The following is a 17,364-nucleotide window of genomic DNA, read 5'->3' on the forward strand; positions in this document are numbered from 1 at the left end:
CAAGAAAGCCAGTAAGTTGATTATTGACAAGTTTTCCCAACACTTATGATAAACAGGGCAAAATAGAAATTGGGCTATAACAGTTAGGATCAGCTATATCTCCCCCTTTAAATAAAGGACAAACCTTGGCTGCCTTCCAACCAATGGGAACCTCCCCAGAAAGGTTGGAGATAGGCTTGGCGATGATATGGGCAGCAACCTTAAAGACGAAAGGGTCTAAACCATCTGACCCAGATGTTTTTTGGAGGTCAAGTTTAAGGAGCTCCTTTAGAACCTCAGTGACTGCCTGCAGGGAGAAACTTTGTAGTGGGGCATGGGAAAAAGAGGGAGAAGCATCTGGGATAGTCACATTAGAAGGGGTGGGAGATGAGTAAATGTTGGGCGGGCAAGTAGGGGCAGAGTCAGAGGGGTGTCCGGGGGGGCACTGGACACCCCTGACATCTAAATGGCCACCCTGTGTGCCACCCCAAAATGTAATTCGCTACTGGCAGTTTGATGCTGATTGACATCTCATTTCACCTCTTGTTAAAAGAAGCATTTATTTTGATATTCGGCGGCGCATTTTTAAAATAAAGGACGAGGAAGAGAGAATATTAACGTTGGTTGCGAGATACAGAAGAATAAGAAGAGAACATGCAGAAGAAGAAGAGGGAATATTTCCACAGCTCCACAAGCTCTTTTCGCGATTGGCGAAAGCATCATATTTGAAGTAAGTTTTAAGGTTTAGCACCTGGTTAAGGTTACCTAAACAACTTTTACTAAAGTTGAGTATCTATGTAAGTTAACTTTAGAACTTTGCCTCCATTAACAGACAGTTAACCTGTTGGGTCTAGGGGGCAGCATTTGCACGTCTGGATAAAAAAAATGTACCCGATTTAATCTGGTTACTAATCCTACCCAGTAACTAGAATATGCATATACTTATTATATATGGATAGAAAACACTCTAAAGTTTCCAAAACTGTTTGAATGGTGTCTGTGAGTATAACAGAACTCATTTGGCAGGCAAAACCCTGAGACATTTTCTGACAGGAAGTGGATACCTGATGTGTTGTATTGACTTTAAACCTATCCCATTGAAAAACACAGGGGTTTAGGAATATTTTGGCACTTCCTATTGCTTCCACTAGATGTCACCAGCCTTTACAAAGTGTTTTGAGTCTTCTGGAGGGAGATCTGACCGAACAAGAGCCATGGAACGGTGATGTCCCATTAGACACCTGGCGCGCTACTTCATGTTGGGTACCCTCGTTCCAATACGTTATAAAAGAGTATGCATTCGTCCACCTTGAATATTATTCATGTTCTGGTTAAAAAAGGCCCTAATGATTTATGCTATACAACGTTTGACATGTTTGAACGAACGGAAATATATTTTTTCCCCTCGTTCATGACGAGAAGTCCGGCTGGCTTACATCATGTGCTAACGAGACGGAGATTTTTGGACATAAATGATGAGCTTTTTTGAACAAAACTACATTCGTTATGGACCTGTGATACCTGGAAGTGACATCTGATGAAGAGAATCAAAGGTAATGGATTATTTACATAGTATTTTCGATTTTAGATCTCCCCAACATGACGTCTAGTCTGTATCGCAACGCGTATTTTTCTGGGCGCAGTGCTCAGATTATTGCAAAGTGTGATTTCCCAGTAAGGTTATTTTTAAATCTGGCAAGTTGATTGCGTTCAAGAGATGTAAATCTATAATTCTTTAAATGACAATATAATATTTTACCAATGTTTTCTAATTTTAATTATTTAATTTCTGACGCTGACTTGACTGCCGGTTATTGGAGGGAAACGATTTCCTCAACATCAATGCCATAGTAAAACGCTGTTTTTGTATATAAATATGAACTTGATAGAACTAAAAATGCATGCATTGTCTAACATAATGTCCTAGGAGTGTCATCTGATGGAGATTGTAAAAGGTTAGTGCATCATTTTAGCTGGTTTTATGGTTTTGGTGACCCTGTCTTTGACTTGACAAAACATTACACACAACTCTTGTAAATGTACTGTCCTAACATACTCTAAATTTATGCTTTCGCCGTAAAACCTTTTTGAAATCGTAAAACGTGGTTAGATTAAGGAGATGTTTATCTTTCAAATGGTGTAACATAGTTGTATTTTTGAAAAATTTGAATTTTGACATTTATTTGGATTCAAATTTGCCGCTCTTGAAATGCACCTGCTGTTGATGGAGTGCACCACGGGTGGCACGCTAGCGTCCCACCTAGCCCCAAGAGGTTAATCAGAAAAGAGAAATCGGTTCCCACTTTAGCCTAACATTATGTTTACATCTGTGCTAGTAATACACACATATACAGTGCAGTGTCGTAAGTTACATTATACAAATGTTTAGCTAATGTGGGGTAACTAGTAGGCTACAGCTGTCAGTGTTCAGCAAGTTAACATTCAGCAATTTGAAATCCATTAAATCAGTTTGATTTTTGTACTTGAACTCAAAACGAACAATTGTTGTTATCAATCTGTTAACGTTACTCAAAAGATTTCCACAATTTGCAGATAGCCTGTTTGCTATCGTAAAGGTGTAAGAAATTATAGCTATCTAAGTTACTTACTGCAGAGTAGGGCTAGCCATGATCTAATGAGTAACTTAGGCTGGTAGTTGATTTTAAGGTAAAGTTATGATAATGGGGATTTGTAATTAAGATTGAGATTGGACTAAAATGAGGGTAATTGGAGTCTTATTTTTGCATAGGGTCAGTTAAATTAAGAAAGAGAGAGATATCAGACTTCTGTTCCAAAAGGACCCAATGGTAGGCCAGGCCTATACTTTAAATTACACATTTTAGTTGGCAGCTCTTTGTATCTAATCTTGTGGATCCCTTAATTATACATTTCCATAGCGATATGACACATTATTTAACGTGTATTTCAGACATTTCAAGATCCAGAGTTGAGGGTCCTGTACAGCCGTGTTTGAAAACATTTCCCAGAACTCAGCATGGTACTAGGAAAAGAGCTTTCAACAGCTCCGGGTATAAGGACAATTCATGGCTTGAATATTCTGTAATTCAAGATTCAACTTATTGTTTCTCCTGTAGGCATTTTTCTCTGCCCAATACACCTGAATCTGCCTTCACATCACAGTCAGGTTTTTGTAACTGAAAAAATTAGCTGTTTAAAGATTCTGGGTTTAAGCTTCTTTCAAAGGCAGAGCATCATATCGATGCAATGTATGCATGGAATCAGCATAAAAGGGCTATTGACAGCAACTCATCAATGTTAGATGTCATAAATGAGGACCGGAAAAAGAAAGTGGAGGAAAACTGTACTTACATTAAACAATTGCAAATGTGCAAAACTGCCACTCAAAATATAGCGCAGAGGTCATCGAGAGTCAGATGACTCTCACAACAAGGGTAATTTTTTGACAATCTTAGAAGAAATAGCAAAGCATGATCCTCTCATAGAGAAAAGGATGAATGCATGTGGCAATGCTAAGTACACAAGCCACCAAATCCAGAATGAAGTTCTTGAGGGCTTAGATGAGATGGTACAAAGTGAAATAATAAGGGAAGAAAAAGAAAGTGAAGTTTTTATTGTAATTGCAGATGAAACCAAAGATTTAAAGAAAAAAATAACAAATGTCTTTAGTTGTGAGGTACTATTACAACGGGGACATCCACAAAAGCTTTTTACACTTTCAGTCAGCTGAAAGCTTAGATGCAGCAGGTCTCACAAAAATGATAATTGATTGTCTTGAAAAACATGTTCTGGACTACTGAAATAATCTTGTGGGGCAAGGCTATGATGGTGCATCCGTCATGAGCAGAAAGCATTGGGGTGTGTCTGCATGGATTAAAAACTTGCATCTTATGTGCACTGTAATGCACATTGTTTGAATTTGGTTCTGGTTGATGCTGTAAAATCAGTGACTGAGGCAGGTAACTTTTTTTGCTCCCCTGTAGAAGCTTTATAACTTTGTATCTGGCTCGTACGTTCATATCAAGTGGCTTGCAGTTCAGAAAGAGCTGTATCCACAGCAGCAGCCAAGGGAACGACAGAGACTTACGGATGTAAGGTGAGCATGCAGATACATGGCATGCCGTAATCTGAGGGACAGGCTTCCAGCAGTTCAAAGAGTGCTACAGGATATCACACTTGAAAATAGTGGCAATAGATCAGTGGAGGCAAGGGGCCTTCTTTCTCAGATAGATTTACATTTCATAGGGCTTTTGGTTACCATTTGTAAAGTGCTTGATGATACCAAATGTCTTTCTGACATGCTCCAATCAAGCTCTCTTGACCCAGCAAGGGTTGTGGATCTAGTAGGTGCCCTTATAGACATATTACAGGACCACAGAAGTGAGGGTTACTTCGGAGAACTATGGAAAGAGGTTGAAGAGCACTGCAAAATAAGTGTACAAACAGTGCGTAAAAGACAGCCTAAAACAAGCTTAAGATTTCACGACTCATTGACGATGAGCACATGTAGGACAGACAAATAGTGACCAAAGTGATGGTGAGAGCTTCCAAAGGGCTATCAGGCGCTTGACAGTCTCACAGCTGAGCTGCAGATGTGTTTTTCAAAGAACAATTGCGAGATAATGCAAGGGGTCTCTCAACCCAAAGAGTACAACATTCTTGAATGAGGAGCTGCTGTTTGCCTAAGCGCAGACCTTTGAGTCAGATTTAGAGGACCTCAAACATGAGGTTCATGAAATCAAGCGGCTTCTTGATAGGAGAGAGAAAAGTGGAAGGGACAGACCGTCTACTCTCTTTGACCTTGTTGTGTTTCTAGAACCTTATAAAGAGGTCTTCCATGAGCTATTTCGACTTTGTAAGACTTCTGTTGTTACCAGTCAGCAGTGCATCTTGTGACTTGCGAGAGAAGCTTCTCAGCTTTAAAACTGATTAAAACCCCCCTTAGGACAACAATGGTTGGTGAGAGAGAGAGAGAGAGAGAGAGAGAGAGAGAGAGAGAGAGAGAGAGAGAGAGAGAGAGAGAGAGAGAGAGAGAGAGAGAGAGAGAGAGAGAGAGAGAGAGAGAGAGAGAGAGAGAGAGAGAGAGAGAGAGAGAGAGAGAGAGAGAGAGAGAGAGAGAGAGAGAGAGAGAGAGAGAGAGAGAGAGAGAGAGAGAGAGAGAGAGAGAGAGAGAGAGAGAGAGAGAGAGAGAGAGAGAGAGAGAGAGAGAGAGAGAGAGAGAGAGAGAGAGAGAGAGAGAGGAGAGAGAGAGGAGAGAGAGAGAGAGAGAGAGAGAGAGAGAGCTGCAGTTCTGAGGTAGAGACACTGACTATTCATAGTGTTAAAGAATTCTAGTGAAGTAACGCTTTTGGACCACACTATCTGTCACATTGAAGAACTCGGGGTTAAGTGAATTATCACTTCTACCTCTAATCAGCAATCATAGGATTCATTCCAGTGCCAGGTTAAGGTTACACACAAATTGTCTGTCATGATCTATAGACACCCTGAAGTAGAATTGGCCACCCCCTGGCCACCCCATGTATAGAACTCTAGTTCCGCCACTGAGGACAAGGAGGGATGGCTGAGTCAAATAGGAATCCTGACTTAATAAAGTGTTGACTAAAGAGCTCCGCCATGCGCTTCTTGTCAGTAACAACCATATCATCAACATTATTAAGGGACATAGGCAGCTGTGATGAGAAGGGTTTATTCTCCAGGTCTTTAACTGTTTTCCAGAACTTCTCGGGGTTAGACCCACAGAGAGAGAAAGTAACTAACTTTGGCCTTCTGGATAGCCTGATTGAACTTATTTATCATTTGCCTGAACGATAGCCAGTCAGCCTGAGTGTGCGTGTTGTCGAGCCTTTCGCCAATTGCAATTCTTGAGGTGGAGTAACTCTGCAAGATCATGGTCAAACCAGGGGCTGAACCTGTTTTTAATTCTAATTTTCTTTATGGGGGCGTGTTTGTTAACAATACCACTGAAAAGTTCAAAAACGAAGGTCCAAGCCTCTTCGACAGAGGGGATCAAGCTGATTCTGTACCATTTTACAGAGGCCAGTTCATGAAGGAAGGCTTGCTCATTAACGTTTTTTAGCAAGTGTCTATGAAAAATCAGGACAGGTCGTTTCACTGAGCAGCCATTACGAACGCAGGCTGTAAAACAGTGATCACTAAGGTCATTACAGAAAACACCAGACTGATACCTATCAGGATTATTTGTGAGGATAACATCGAGGAGAGTAGCCTTTTCTGGGTGTTTAGAGTCATACCTTGTGGGATGGGTAATAATCTGAGAAAAATTAAGGGAGTCCCATTGCTTTAGGACTTGGTCAGGCGGTTTAAGCATGTCCCAGTTTAGGTCACCAAGCAGGACAAATTCAGACTTTGTTTAAGGGGCCAGGAGAGAGCTTAGGGCAGGTAGGGTACAGGCCGGTGCTGATGGAGGACGATAGCACCCAGCAACAGTCAACAAAGAGCTATTTGAAAGTTGAATGCTTAAAATCAGCAAATCAAATTGTTTGGGAACAGACTTGGTGGAGACAACCGAGCACTGAAGTGATCCTTGGTAAAGATTGCCACTCCCCCACCTTTGGAAGATCTGTCTTGCCGAAAAAGGTTATAACCAGAAAGGTTCAAATCAGTATTCAAAACACTGTTCCTTAACCACGTCTCAGTAATGACCAACACATCTGGATTGGAGCTGTGAACCCACACTTTAAATTGATCCATTTTATAGGTAATAAGCTTCTAGTGTTAACGTGTATAAAACCCATGCTTTTACGAAAGCAGAAGTCAGTGAAGCAGATATTAGAGCACAAGTCAGAATTGCGGCTCGCAACAGTAGATGGGCCAGGGTGTACATGATTTATGACATCTGAATGTGCATCAGATGGCAAGAAGATCATATTGTACAGTAATTTCAGCAGGTAACTTGAATACAAAGCCGGCGAGAGGTGGTTAGAATAGGATGGGAGGCCAAAAGTCTGTGTAACCAATAGAGAGTCAGAGTCCCGAGTGTGGGAACAAACATAGTCCGTCCCACAGTTGGGTAAAGAAAGTTTGTAGTCAACAAAATATGCAGGAGTCATGCTCGCTGGCTTCCCTTTCATTCAATGCTAAAGGGGGGCAACAATGTCATACTCTTTTTGACCAGACGGATAGATGGGCTACTGTAACGGCTGTTGAATGGAGTAGACCAAGGCGCAGCGTGGTTAGTGCTCATCATGAAATTTAATGGAAAATGAGAACACTTTACAACTAAACAAAAGCCAACAGCCAAACAGTTCTGTCAGGTAACAAATGACTAAACAGAAAATAACTACTCACAAAACCCAAAGGAAAACAGGCTGCCTAAGTATGGCTCCCAATCAGCAACAACGATATACAGCTGTCCCTGATTGAGAGCCATACCCGGCCGAAACAAAGAAATACCAAACATAGAAAAAAGGACATAGAATGCCCACCCCAACTCATGCCCTGACCAACCAAAATAGAGACATTAAAGGATCTCTAATGTCAGGGCGTGACAGCTACACATACTGAAAAAGAGGGGAGCTGTTTCGCTCGCTTGGAAGCTTTCTCCAGTGAGATATATTCACCCTCTTGCGAATTGAAGGAAAATTATGAAACACAGAGAGAAAGATACATTATTTAATGTTTTTCTTGATAGATTTTTGGGGGAAGCCCAGCTTCCCTTGGTATCCATGAGTACAAGCCACTGCACGGAAGCTGACACTAGAGTAATCAAAGTAAATGGTGAAATGAAGATGATCGTACGACTTTAATGGCAAACAAACTGTGTCTACCATAAACTAAAAGTAGAGCTATCATTATCTTAAACAAATTGTTAAAAAAATACGATATATATTTTCTGATATAAATAATGTTATATTGTTGCATCTACATGCCGAAAATGCTGTTATTGAGGTCATTTATCTTAGTATGTGACATCAGAGTTCAGCATGTGGAAGAAGTCTGAGCTCAGAGATGAGGGACGAGTTTCCAACTAGTAATTACCAGTGGGAGGGGCGTCCAAGTGAATTATGCTGGTATTTACAAATTTACGAGAACGGGGGGTGGGCAGGTTTAAACACCTTAACACTCGGTCGTAAATTAGGCAGGAGGGGAATCTCTCCCTTTGCTCCTCCGTATTGGGAAAGGAATGTCTTTATTACAGAGACATTTTGCCACCCAAAAACTATAACATCCAAAGATTGAACTTTGGAACAATATTTATAAGATAGGAATGTTAAAACCTGTTGGGGCTACAGGTTAGCAATGAACCCCGAGTCGGGATTGCTAACAAGGCTGGAAATTCAAAACATCAAAAATCTAATAATTTCAATTTCTCAAACAATCAACTATTTTACACAATTTAAAAGATAAACATCTCCTTAATCTAACCACATTGTTCGATTTTCAAAGAGGCTTTACGGCAAAAGCATAAAGTTAGATTATGTTAGGACAGTACATAGCCACAAAAGTACAAACATCCATTTTCAATTCAAGGTCAGGCGTCACCAAAAGCAGAAACCAGCTAGAATTATGCACTAACCTTTGTCAATCTCCATCAGATGACACTCCTAGGACATTATGTTATACAATACATGCATTTTTTGTTCCATCAAGTTCATATTTATATCCAAAAACAGCATTTTACAGTAGCGTGAAATTCAGATTTTTTTCTTCTCTGAAATGCTTCCGGTGAACATAACAAAATTACTATTCGAAAACATTGGTAAATTATAATATTGTCATTCAAAAAATAATATATTATCATCTCGTAATTGCTACCGAATGGCCAGATCTCAAAATAACTTTACTGGGAAATCACATTTTGCAATAAACGGGGTGCTATGCTAAGAACAATAAGCTATGCTATACAGTTAGCATCATCTAATATCGATAATAACATTGTAAATATCCCCTTACCTTTGATTATCTCCATCAGAAGGCACTGCCAGGAATTCCCAGGTCCGGAACAAATGTGGTTTCTTTTGACAAAGTTCATAATTTATGTCCAAATAACAGCAAGTAGTTAGCGTTCATTATGCTCCCACAAAACGTGGTGGGGTGTAAAATCACGCCGAAAAGCTAAACAAAACTAGTAAATAATCTATTTACGTTCGTTCAAACATGTCAAACGTTGCTTAGCATTAATCTTTTGGTCCATTTTTAACGTTAAACATCAGTAATATTTTCACACAACCTATCCTATGTCTAGATAAACAATGATGACAAACTCACGCTTCTCAGATTTATGCGCAGGCGCAAAAAAATGAAGTGATGACATGTCAACTTCCTTGCATTCTAATTTGCTCTCTGTTTATCATAGACGCTTCAAACAACTTTATAAAGATCGTTGACATCTAGTGGAAGCCGTAGGTGTTGCGAAATGAATCCTTTCTCACTATGGTATCTATAAAACAATGACACTAAATAGTACAGTCACAAAATTCACATTTTTTTTAAATCTATTTTTCACAGGTTTTTGCCTGCAATATGAGTTTTGTTATACTTACAGACACCATTCAAACTGTTTTAGAAAATTCAGAGTGTTTTCTATCCGAATGTGTTAATAATATGCATATCCTAGCTTCTGAGTTGGTGTAGGAGGCAGTTAAAAATGGGCACATATTTCTTTCAAAATTTCTCAATACTGCCCCCGAGCCCCAACAGGTTTTAAGAATGGTCCATTGGCATCTAAAGAATAATCTTGTCATATTGTTTATAATTTTGTGATAAACCAAATACTGTAACTTAGGAAGGAAACACATTCTACTTTTCAAGTTTCCATCCAATATGAAGTTAATATAATATGAAGAGCGATGAAACTATGTTTGTTAAGATAGGAATGTGATTTTGGTTTTCTAATGAGATAGTTTTTTCATGTCCGTTGCACATTAACTAAGCCACGACCATAATAAGGTCAGAAGAGCGTGTCAGTGTGATGGAACCACCTTTCCGACCAGAGTGCTTAAAGGACTCACTAAGAATTAACATATTAGACCAGAAAACGTGAGACTGTAGTCCACACGTTTGAAATGGTAAGACCAGCAGACGGACAGTGTGAGCTGAACGTTATGAAATGGTTGGAAACTCTGAAAACCAACACGAGGTGAGAAGAAAAAATCCACTATGAGACCAGAAACATTCACAGTCTGCAGCTGTGAATGTAAAAGTGGTCCTAGAACTTTGACTAAAGACACGAGGTGGGAAGGAAGAAATCCCATCTCAGACAATCACTGGTGCATCTTTGTCTGTTCTATTTGAACACCTCCACTACCAGATAAGCTCTACAACTAAGGACATTGTGACCTCTGGTAGACAAGCCGAGCCTTACACCAAAGTCGAGCCTTACACTAAAACGTGAACTACAACTACCCTGTCCCCATAGAAGGGTTGATTGGTTCAACAGAGAGACGACATACAAAGACATTACACGTAAAACTTTAAATTTCTTACCCAGATGGGCGGTGGTTCATGTGCAAAGTATTATTATTACTTTGAGGGTTGTTTACAAATGTATCCAAGTGTTGTCTCACTTTGTCTCTCCCTCTCTAATCTCACCATCTATTTAGTTATAGAAACGTGATACCATCAACGCAAGAACGTAGCTAGTTAACTAGCTAGTTACAACAAGCAGATCTGTGGTTAGCTAGCAGGAGCAGATAGGTCACTAGCTGGCATATAACTCTGGGACAAGTAGTGTTTAAGCTATCAGTTTATTCCAATTAATAATTTAAAACTACAAAAATCTATAGGACAAGTAGTGTAAAGCTAATACAGTCATCAAGGCAAGACCCACTTATTTCCTTCATACTGAATAAGAAATGCCACATTATCCCTGTCAATAGTTGGAGTAGGATGATCTCAGAGCACCCTGCCTGGGACTGTCAGGATGTTCATTTTCTAGCTCACAAACTACATTATTTTGCTGTGATGATGAATTAATTATTTTCTCTCACTTTTGTCTCATGATCTATTCAGCTCTCCTACATCCTTCTCCCATAGATCAACCAAGTGATATTCACCAACCATGGGCTGATTCACTCACCTGTAAGAAGAACCATCCTACTGCAGTTTGAACTCGCCCTGCTGTCACTATTTAGAGGTTGGGACCACATATGCATTTACCTGTTGTCTTTTCTTTGTGGATTTTGTCTTACACAATCTAGTTTGTTTAGAGTTGAAGAACATCCACTACAGCTACACGTGCTCGTTTGAGCATCTTTATTCATGGTTGTCTCTCACTTTTGTATCCCATGATTTATTCACCAAGTCCTGCAGTTTGAACTAGTCCTGTCATTATTTAGACATTGGGACCACATATGCATTAGCCTGTTGTATTTTCTTTGTGGGTTTTGTCTTACACAGTCTAGAGCATTTTAGACTTGAATAACACCAACTAAAGATATACGTAGTTGTTTGAGCATCCCGAACACTAAATTCAATGTAGAATCAGTTTGACAGGTGACAAACTGATTATTTGACTATTCTAACATGCAGTGGTGAGAATTCTATTGTCCCCGTCAGGATCCCAGGCTTTTGCCATAGATGGTAGAGTTCTTGTCTCTGGATCACAAGCTTTAGATTGTATTCTGATAAGGCACTTGTCTGTCTCTATATCGGTCAGCTACATTGGTGACCAGGGTGGGATCCTTTCGATACACCTATGGAGCCTGGGTACACAAATGCTCCTAGAGAGAAGGGGGAATACTGAAGCATGCATTGATGACAGTGCTACAATCTCCATCAGAGGCCCAGGCTTTTGGCATAGATGGTAAAGCTCTCATATCTGGACCGCAACATTTTAAGAGTGTGCCCTCCACGGCATTTGATATACATTGATTAGTAGGTTACTCTGTATTTAGATACTTCAAGTACTGCCTGAGACACCTTTCCTATTGGTCTCTGTACTCAATAAATGGTGAAAAACTATTTGTTAGGGTATTCTTTTTTCAAATGTATATGTATGAAATGTACATTATGGAAAAGATGTCTCACACTCAGTCATAGTTAGTAGAATAATAAATGTATTGGCAATATTTTTGCACTGTCAACTTTTAGAAGGTTAGTAGGAAAGTTTATAATATAAACCACCTAAATATTCTCACATTCAGTGAACATTTAGTATTTGAAACTCAAACATTAATTTCCCAACTCATATTTCTATCATTCTCCATACCTTACATTCCAATGCTTCCAACATTATCGCATGCCCACCATGGTATTGGGCAGTTGTTATTTGAGAATGCATCTGGTTTAGAAATCTTATTGCAGAGCACATTGTACAACTGTTTTTAGAGAAGATTGTATTGCAAGGTATGCTATGTGTATTGGCTAATATGCATATGCAGCTGTCTTTTTTAAAATATTTGTGCAGGGTTGGTGGTAGGTAACTAGCTAGTCTCCCTCAGCATAAGGGTTGGCAAATGCTAATAAGTGTGTGCACTCAGGATCCTGTGTTAGCACTCAGCATCCTTATTAAGCTATTTGGTGTCAGTCAAAGTTATAAACACTATATTTAGTGAATTGGCAAGCTAAGGATGTTGATATAAGTCATGATATTAGGAAGTGCTTATTTCCAGCGAGTATATTTGATGGGTTTTGTTTCGGTAGCTAGCTTGGCTGACTAGCCACTTCGGTAGCTACTCGCTGGCTAGCTAGCTGAAACCGAATAGATGAGAGAAACATTTTCTGACTGAAGTACATGCATTCTGACAGTGACACAGTACCCCCCTGTGGACTGAAGCTGAGCTTTAAAACAACTTGATATTTAACACCGTTTAAAATAGGCAAAGTTGAGGTGGTAGAACTGACAAAATGAAATGAATTATACAGGTCATATAAGCTATTCCATTTTACAGGTAAACATGTTTGGCCCATGTCTGTTATTTTCATATAGGCTATGTAATTCTTTGTAAAAAAACAAATACCTACTTTCTTTTCTATTGCTGTTGCATTGTCGAGAGACTAACCTGCAAGTTGGCATTTCATTGCTCAGTGTACTTCATGTATATCATGTGTATATGCCCAATAAACAAACATGACAAACCATGTTTGAGCCACACGAGTCTACCAGACGAGCTAAATTACTTCAATGCTCGCTTCGATCCAGGTAACACTGAAACATGCATGAGAGCACCAGCTGTTCCGGACGACTGTGTGATCACGCTCTCCACAGCCGATGTGAGTAAGACTTTTAAACAGGTCAGCATTCACAAGACCGCAGGGCCAGATGGATGTGTACTCTGAGCATGCGCTGACCAACTGGCAAGTGTCTTCACTGACATTTTCAACCTCTCCCTGTCTAACTCTGTAATACCAACATGTTTCAATCAGACCACCATAGTCCCTGTGCCAAGAACACTAAGGTAACCTGCCTAAATGACTACCGACCAGAAGCACTCACATCTGTAGCTATGAAATGCTTTGAATGGGTGGTCATGGCTCATGTCAACACCATTATCCCAGAAACCCTAGACCCACTCCAATTTGCATACCGCCCAAAAGATCCACAGATGATGCAATCTCTATTGCACTCCACACTGCCCTTCCACACCTGGACAAAAGGAACACCTATGTGACAATGCTATTCATTGACTACAGCTCAGCGTTCAACACCATCATGCCCTCAGAGCTCATCACTAAGCTAAGGACCCTGGGACTTAACACCTGCTCTGCAACTGGATCCTGGACTTCCTGACGGGCCGCCCCCAGGTGGTAAGGCTAGGTAACAACACATCCGCCACACTGATCCTCAACACGGGGGCCCCTCAGGGGTGCGTGCTTAGTCCCCTCCTGTACTCCCTGTTCACGGCCAGGCACGACTCCAACACCATCATTAAGTTTGCCATGACACAACAGTGGTAGGCCTGATCACCAACAACAACGAGACAGCATATAGGGAGGAGGTCAGGACAACAACCTATCCGTCAATGTGATCAAGACTCAGGAGATGATTGTAGACTACAAGAAAAGGAGGACCGAGCACGCCCCCATTCTCATCGATGGGGCTGTAGTGGAGCAGGTTGAGAGCTTCAAGTTCCTTGGTGTCCACATCACCAACAAACTAACATGGTCCAAGCACACCAAGGCAGTCGTGAAGAGGGCACGACAAAACCTATTCCCCCACAGGAGACTGAAAAGATTTGGCATGGGTCCTCAGATCCTCAAAAGGTTCTACAGCTGCAGCATCGAGAGCATCCTGACTAGTTCCATCACTGCCCAGTATTTGAATTTGTATTTATTTTGGATCCCCATTAGCTGCTGCCAAAGCAACAGCTACTCTTCCTGGGGTCCAGCAAAATGAAGGCATTTTATACAATTTTAAAAACATTACAATACATTCACAGATTTCACAACACACTGGCCCCTATTCCACCACTACCACATATCTGCAGTACTAAATCCATGTGTATGTACAGTGCGTACTGTATGTTATTGTGTGTGTGTATGCATGTGTCTGTGCCAATGTTTGTGTTGCTTCACAGTCCCTGCTGTTCCATAAGGTGTTTTTTCATCTAATTTTACTGTTTGCGTCAGTTACTTGATGTGGAATAGAGTTCCATGTAGTCATGGCTCTATGTAGTACTGTGTGCCTCCCATAGTGTGTTCTGGACTTGGGGACTGTGAAGAGACCTCTTGTGGGATGTCTTGTGGGGTATGCATGGGTGTCCGAGCTGTGTGCCAGTAGTTTAGACAGACAGCTCGGTGCATTCAACATGTCAATAGCTCTCATAAATAAAAGTAGTGATGAAGTCAATCTCTCCTCCACTTTCAGCCAGGAGAGTTTGACTTATGAATATTAGCTCTCTGTGTACATCCAAGGGGTAGCCGTGCTGCACTGTTCTGAGCCAATTTTCCTAAGTCCTTTTTTGTGGCACCTGACCACACAACTGGACAGCAGTCAAGGGGCGACAAAACTAGGACTTGTAGGACCTGCCTTGTTGATAGTGTTGTTAAGAAGGCAGAGCATCACTTTATTATAGACAGACTTCTCCCCATCTTAGCTACTACTGCATCAATATGTTTTGACCATGACAGTTTACAATCTAGGGTTACTCCAAGCAGTTTAGTCATCTCAACTTGCTCAATTTCTACATTATGTATTACAAGATTTAGTTAAGGTTTAGGGTTTAGTGACTGTTTTCTAACTTATTCCTTGCCACGCACTCTGAAACTAACTGCAGCTCTTTGTTGAGTGTTGTAGTCATTTCAGTCGCCATAGTAACTGACGTGTATAGTGTTGAGTCATCCGCATACATAGACACTCTGGCTTTACTCAAAGTCAGTGGCATGTTGTTACTAAAATTTGAAAAAAGCAAGGGGCCAAAACAGCTACCCTGGGGAATTCCTGATTCTAATTGGATTATATTTGAGAGGCTTCCATTAACCTCTATGGGCTAGGTGGGACGCTAGCGTCCCCCCCGTGGTGCACTCCATCAACAGCAGGTGCATTTCAAGAGCGGCAAATTTGAAACCAAATAAATGTCAAAATTCAAATTTTTCAAACATACAACTATCTTACACCCTTTGAAAGATAAACATCTCCTTAATCTAACCACGTCGTCCGATTTCAAAAAGGTTTTACGGCGAAAGCATAAAGTTAGATTATGTTAGGAGAGTACATTGACAATAGCTGTGTGTAATGTTTTGTCAATTCAAAGACAGGGTCACCAAAACCATAAAACCAGCTAAAATGATGCACTAACCTTTTACAATCTCCATCAGATGACACTCCTAGGACATTATGTTAGACAATGCATGCATTTTTAGTTCTATCAAGTTCATATTTATATCCAAAAACAGCGTTTTACTATGGCATTGATGTTGAGGAAATCGTTTCCCTCCAATAACCGGCAGTCAAGTCAGCACCACAAATTAAATAACTAAAATTAGAAAACATTGGTAAAATATTATATTGTCATTTAAAGAATTATAGATTTACATCTCTTGAACGCAATCAACTTGCCAGATTTAAAAATAACCTTACTGGGAAATCACACTTTGCAATAATCTGAGCACTGCGCCCAGAAAAATACGCGTTGCGATACAGACTAGCCGCCATGTTGGGGAGATCTAAAATCGAAAATACTATGTAAATAATCCATTACCTTTGATTCTCTTCATCAGATGTCACTTCCAGGTATCACAGGTCCATAACGAATGTAGTTTTGTTCAAAAAAGCTCATAATTTATGTCCAAAAATCTCTGTCTTGTTAGCACATGATCTAAGCCCGCCGGACTTCTCGTCATGAACGAGGGGAAAAAATATATTTACGTTCGTTCAAACATGTCAAACGTTGTATAGCATAAATCATTAGGGCCTTTTTTAACCAGAACATGAATAATATTCAAGGTGGACGAATGCATTCTCTTTTATAACGTATTGGAACGAGGGTACCCAACATGAACTCGCGCGCCAGAGTCTAATCGGCCATCACCGTTCCATGGCTCTTGTTCGGTCAGATCTCACAGTAAAAGACTCAAAACACTTTGTAAAGGCTGGTGACATCTAGTGGAAGCAATAGGAAGTGCCAAAACATTAATCAACCCCTGTGTGTTTCAATGGCATAGGCTTAAAGGTAATTCAACACATCAGGTATCCACTTCCTGTCAGAAAATGTCTCAGGGTTTTGCCTGCCAAATGAGTTCTGTTATACTCACAGACACCATTCAAACAGTTTTAGAAACTTTAGGGTGTTTTCTATCCATATATAATAAGTATATGCATATTCTAGTTACTGGGTAGGATTAGTAACCAGATTAAATCGGGTACGTTTTTTTATCCAGCCGTGAAAATACTGCCCCCTAGCCCCAACAGGTTAAAGAACACCCTCTGTGTTCTGTTAGACAAGTAACTCTTTATCCACATTATAGCAGGGGGTGTAAAGCCATAACACATATGTTTTCCAGCAGCAGACTATGATTGATAATGTCAAAAGTTGCACTGAAGTCTTACAAGACAGCCCCCACAATTTCTCTCAGCCAATCATCAGTCATTTGTGTAAGTGCTGTCCTTGTTGAGTGTCCTTCCCTATAAGCATGCTGAAATTCTGTTGTCAATTTGTTTACTGTGAAATAGCATTGTATCTAATCAAACACAATTTTTTTCCAGAAGTATACGAAGGGCTGATTGGTCAGCTATTTGAGCCATTAAAGGTGGCTTTACTATTCTTGTGTAGCGGAATGACTATATCTTCCCTCCAGGCCTGAGGGCACACACTCTCTAGTAGGCTTAACTTGAAGATGTGGCAAATAGGAGTGGCAATATCGTCTGCTATTATCCTCAGTAATTTTCCATCCAGATCGTCAGACCCCGGTGGCTTGTCATTGTTGATAGACAACAATCATTTTTCACATATTCCACACTGACTTTACGGAATTCAAAAGTCAAATTCTTGTCTTTCATAATTT

Source organism: Salmo salar, chromosome 27, assembly GCF_965601325.2.
Source record: "Salmo salar chromosome 27, fSalSal1, whole genome shotgun sequence".
Lineage (NCBI taxonomy): Eukaryota > Metazoa > Chordata > Actinopteri > Salmoniformes > Salmonidae > Salmo > Salmo salar.